A 6,000-nucleotide genomic window follows, 5' to 3' on the forward strand; every position below is an offset into this window, starting at 1 on the left:
CAGAGCGCTCTGTCTTTCCAGGAGGCCATGACTCACAAGTTCTATCCCTTGTGGGGAGGAATACAGTTACGCAAATAACAAAAAAGTTACCCATTTAGAAACATATCTGCTTTGGGAAGCCAATTTGCCAGAAATGTGTCTGGGGTTATATTGCTTATCCTGTTTTACAGATGAAAAGAAATCTGTGTCTTGTGGTTTTGCGGAACCTTGGCTACTATTAATTATCAATGAGATGGGACTTTGAAAAATTTCCGATTTCATTTAGTGTCTTGCATAGCATGATGCTCCTAATCTTAACAGTGTTAAACAGACTACAATGTCTGCATCAGGGCCTCCTTACTTTTGAAAAGGCATTCCTTCTTTCTCCCAAATGGTCACATTCCATTGGCTCATATTGCAGAATATTACAAAGCTGTTGTCTAGGACGAGCTTCTGAAAATAGAGGCTCTAAGGAGGATAGTTGTTACCTAGGCAGTATGTGTCTTCTCTCAGTCCTGGGAGGTTGTTGCTTCAGTCGCCTTTATGGTGCCAACCTTTTGCTTATTAACATTTTTTTTAAAGGAAAGATTGAAGCTCTTCTGTTAATCTAGATCCCCTTTGGGTATTTTCATTATGCTTCTCATTAGCCAGCATCTTGGACAGGAGTACAGAGAATTAGGTTTGGAATGGAGGACAAGAAATAAATAGGGAAGGAAGAAGCCAACTTTGTAATGACTTTCGGTAGACGGTCAGCATTCTGAAATTAAGAAAAAAAAGTAATCAATTATCAGAGTTGCTGTGTTTGGACACTTCTTATTCTGTGTGCTTCATCCGTTTATTGTGTTGATTCTTCTTTATAATTAAGTTTGTTGTTGTTGTTGTTTTTTGTTTTATTTGACAGAGAGAGACACAGCAAGAGAAGGAACACAAGCAGGGAGAGTGGGAGAGGGAGAAGCAGGCTTCCCACTGAGCACGGCTTCCCCACCCCCGCCATGTGGGGCTCAATCCCAGGACCCTGAGATCATGACCGGAGCTGAAGGCAGATGCTTAATGATGGAGCCATCCAGGGACCCATATTGTGTTGATTCTTTAGCTCTTAGTTCTTTACAATTACTTACCACACAAGTAAGCCCCACTAAGATGAAACTACAGCACTTTATAAGATGTTTATGTTGTAAGAAAGAGCAACATTCCTGGAGGTATTAATTCTGTTTTAATTCTTGTAGTACATGAATAGTTACAGAGGATTTTCCCATTCACTGCCCTACTTGGTCCTAAGAGCAATCCTGTCTTATGCAGCGCTATCTCGTGCCGTGATGGATAGTGTGTTAGCTTTGCAGAGAAATGGCCCTGAGTTGTAATTCCATCTCTGTCACTTTCTAGATGTAGGACTCATATGGACTGAATGTTTGTGTCCCTTCATAATCCATTATGTTGAAGACCTAACCCCTCAGTGTGGTTGTAGTAGGAGATGGAGCCTCTAAGGAAGTAGCTGATTGCGGTCATAAGGATGGTCTTTGATCTGATAGGATAAATGTCCTTATGAGGTGAAACACTAGAGAGATTTCTTTCTCTTCCTCTCTCTCATTCTTTCTGTCTCTCTGACATCTTGCTCCCTCTCCATGCATACAAAGGAAGGCCATTTGAGGACATACCAAAAAGGTGGCTGTCTAAAAGCCAGGAAGGGAGCTCTCACTAGAAATCAAATTTTCTGGCACCTTGAAATCATGGACTTCCAGCTTCCAGAACTGTGAGAAAATTAATTTCTGTTGTGTAGGCTACTTAGCCTCTGGTATTTTGTTATGGCAGCTTGAGCTGATTCATACAAGGATCTTGGATGCATTCACAAATATCTGAGTCACTTCTGTATCATAGAGACCTGGAGTTTCAGGTCATGGTATCTCAGAGTCATTTATTCAGTGTTCTGTTTAATGATCAACTCCTCAGAAAGGCTTTTATTACCTGAGACAGTGGCCACTATCACACTCTACCTCCCACCTTGGTTTTTGTTTTTTTTTTTTTTCTCCTGAGACCATCTCTACTTGACATCATATTCGTTTATTTCTTTATGCATGTGTACCTCTCTCACCAGAATATAGGCATTATGAAAGGAGGCCCTTGGTCTGCTTTGGTTTTTACTATATCTTTATAACCTAGAAGAGTGCCGGACACATAATAGTAGCCAATAAATACTTGTTAAATACATAGGTTTCTGGGGGGGAGTTAATGGAATGCATATGTTTTGAATCTTAGAGGGTATCTTTCTCATAGTAAGTCCTCAATGATGGTAACCATGATTAAAAGGATGGCATACAAACACAAATTTTACTCTGCCATTTTATCAAAAGGCATTTTCTTAATTCCTCCCTATATGCTAGTCACTAATCTAGGACATGCAAACAAGTTCAAGGTTAAACAATTAATTAGAGGCTGATAAAATCTCGATCATTTGGGAGTACCCAAATCTTTTGGAGGTTACATCTAATCTTACCAGTAATAATTTAGTCCATTTAGGGGCACCTGGGTGGCTCAGTGGTTAAGCCTCTGCCTTCGGCTCAGGTCATGATCTCAAGGACTTGGGATCAAGCCCCACATCAGGCTCTCTGCTCAGAAGGGAGCCTGCTTCCCCCCTCTCTCTCTGCCTGCCTCTCTGACTACTTGTGATCTCTGTAAAATAATAAATAAATAAAATCTTTTAAAAAAATAATTTGTCCATTTACCTCTACCATTTAAGTTGAAAATATAGCTAAATTTTTTAATTTTGCTACTAGTTCCCATCTGTGAAATGAAAGAACAGGCAGAAAGGAATTTCAAGTCGAATAAAAACTATTTTGTATGTATTGAAATGTTTGTGGTTGTTACAACAACGTAATGATGTGGTTAACAGGAAGATGAGAGATGACACAATAGAAAGATATAATTTGAAAAAATAAGCATGTGAAAATTTATTGAGGTGGCTACACTACGGAGAATGTTGACATCCCCCCAAAAGAAGTCACAGTTTCTCGGTTTTCTAAGATCCACAAAAACATAGAACTACTCACAGACCTGCTAGGGTACCTCACCTTTTCAAAAACTCTGGCTACAAGTTCCTCTGCTCATGAGGAGTGAATAACGAATGTACACTACTGCAGTACATTCTTGGGTATACTTTGATTAGGTGAATCAGAGACCCATTTTCTAGGCCAATGAGAGAATAGTTTGGAGACATTGGAAATTGACCCAGGAGTCTCACATCTGTCCAGTAAGAGGTCCCAAAGAAGTCAAAGCAACTATGGGAGATTAAATATGCCCACAAATTCTTTCCAGCTCCTCTCATTGATATATGGAGTCTGTTTCCCTAGTCTTGAATCTAGGTAGTTCTTGACACTTGCTTTGACCAATAGAAAATGATGGAGGTGCTGTGTGACTTCATTTAAACTCTAGGATCCCCTAAGTTTCCATGTGTGTCTTCTTAGAATGCTGCATTGAGTCTCTCATGGTATGAAGAAGCCCAGATGGAGAGAGTGTTCCAGTTGAGCCCAGCCCAGGCTGACTTGCCAGCTGAAAGCAATAGCATGAGTGACCTCAGGTAAGGCCAACAAAAGAACCACTCAATTAGTCCACAGAATTATGAGAAATAATGAAGTGCTTTAAGTCTCGAAGTTTCGACATGGTTTGTTATGTTGTGACAGATAACTAATAGAACAACAATAGAGATTAGAAAAACAAGAGGAGAAAATATATCTGAAGAAAATATATCTGACATGCTGAAGAATGGCACATCTTCTTAGTGCTGAACAGGATGAATTTTTTAAAAAGACTCATATCTGGATACATCTTAATGTGTCTACTATCAAAATTTCTAAGATGAGAAGAAAACTCTTAAAGTGTCCAGAACAGAAAACAAATGGACAAAAACAATTCCTGCTCCCAAAATATTTGTCATTGGCAGCACTTGGACACTAGAATAAAAGGAGAATAAATATCAAAGTCTTGAATTAGAATATTTTTGATCCTAGAATTCCATACCCAGCCCAACAACATTTAAGTGTAAGAGCAAGAGGAAGAAAATTTAAGACCTGCTAGAACCCAGAAAGTTTACCAGCCACATACATTCTCTGAAAGATTTACTCAAGGATATATTACAGCAAACTGAAAAATGAATCAAAGAAAGAGTAAGACCTGATATATAAGAAATTGACAGGTAAACAAAATCAGTAAAACACAGAATTAATCTTTGATGCGTAATATGGAAAACAATTCATAGTAACCTATCTGGAACTAAAGTCCCATAATTTATGACCTGATGTATTGTGGGATTGGTAAAATGATTGAGTGCTAAGTTTCTTTTCCTCTTTAGGGAAATATGTAAATATTGATTTATTTCATGTAACTATAGAAGAATATAGATTTTAATAGTTCTGTCAAGAATGTAAAGGCAAGGGGCACCTGGGTGGCTCTTTGGCTTAAAGCCTCTGCCTTCAGCTCAGGTCATGATCCCAGAGTCCTGGGATCGATCCCAGCATCAGGCTCTCTGCTCAGCAGGGAGCCTGCTTACTCTTCTCTCTCTCTCTCTGCCTGCCTCTTTGCCTACTTGTGATCTCTGTCTGTCAAATAAATAAATAAAAATCTTTTAAAAAAAGAATTATTAAAAAAATGTAAAGGCAGTACTGAAAAAAGAGAAAGAGTATGTATATGGTTCTAAACCACTAGAGAAAAAAATTTACAGTACCACCAAAAAATCACACTTGCTGGTTAATAGAAAAAAAAAAACCAAAAACCAAAAAACAAACAAGCAAACAAACAAACAAAACAAATAAAAGAATACTTCTAAACATATCAATATTGCCCTAATTATGGATGGATAAATTTCACACAGATGCTTGGATTGGGGATTATGTGTGGGATTGTACAATCTAGCTCAGTGTTGGCTACAATGGAAAGATTTAAAAGACACAGACAATCTAACAATAGAGAAAAAGAACATGATATGCTGGGTCTTCAAATTCAGCATAGCAGACAGAATGTGTATGTTTTTCTCTACCTCCTCTCACAGGTCCATTAAAGAGAAAGGAAAGGAAGGCATGGCACTACAAGGACAAAGAGACAATAGCAATTTTCTGAAACTGGAAATCAGAGAGAAAAGTGGTAATTGACCTGGCCAACCAGAGAGAGAGGGCATGGGAGCCTGGGTAAAATCTCTTAAAGGATGAATCATCATGAAAACCCTGGGAATTTGGTGTTAGGTACCTATATATGTGCAGATATCTGAAAGGCCAAAGGAAGGAGAATGGTTAAAACAATTGGGTTCCTAGATGCCCTCCTTGTGCTACATATCCAGTTGATTTCCCACGTGTTAATTTAACATTGGAGATTTATTCTTAGGTGAGGATGAACCGAAGGGATTCTGAACTGGGCACACCAAGTTCAAAGTGTGAATACCATACTGAAAGAGGAGGATTAAGTGAGCATTACCATTTTCACCATCATCCAATGGTGAAAATTCTAGTGTAAGGGCCTATTTAGCCAGAGCGATTCTGGTTAAACAATGACTTTTAATGACTTTGTTGTTTATACAGTAAAACTTAAACTGTCCCTGTCCCCACCACCCCCAGGGGGCTTACTTAAAAGCAAGTCCCAGAAACCAGTCCCAGGTAACAAAGCCCAAATACGAGGGTGGATCAGGCCAGGTGGAGGTATCCAAAAGTGGGGGTGCATACTGTCTCCCTAGCTACCAAAGAGTATGGGCCCCGCCCTTTGGGAGCCTTTTGGGTGCCAGTTCTGACCAAGGTGATAGGCTAGTTCAAATACATACTATAGGGTAAATTGTAATTCAGTTGATTCAATTGGCCACTTTTGTGTGACCTAGCATGATTGTGCAGCTTTCTCTGTGTGTTACAATCTCATTGGCCACCTGTGCATGGCCAGGCCCAACCACATGGCCTTTGCCCTTAAAAGCTAGTCTGTAAGGCAGAAAGAGGTCACCTCTTTGCAAGATATGGCCCTGGCCGGTCGGTTTGATTCTTGATGCTTGGTGCA

Source organism: Neovison vison, chromosome 3 (assembly GCF_020171115.1).
Source record: "Neovison vison isolate M4711 chromosome 3, ASM_NN_V1, whole genome shotgun sequence".
In the NCBI taxonomy this organism is placed as follows: Eukaryota; Metazoa; Chordata; class Mammalia; order Carnivora; family Mustelidae; genus Neogale; species Neogale vison.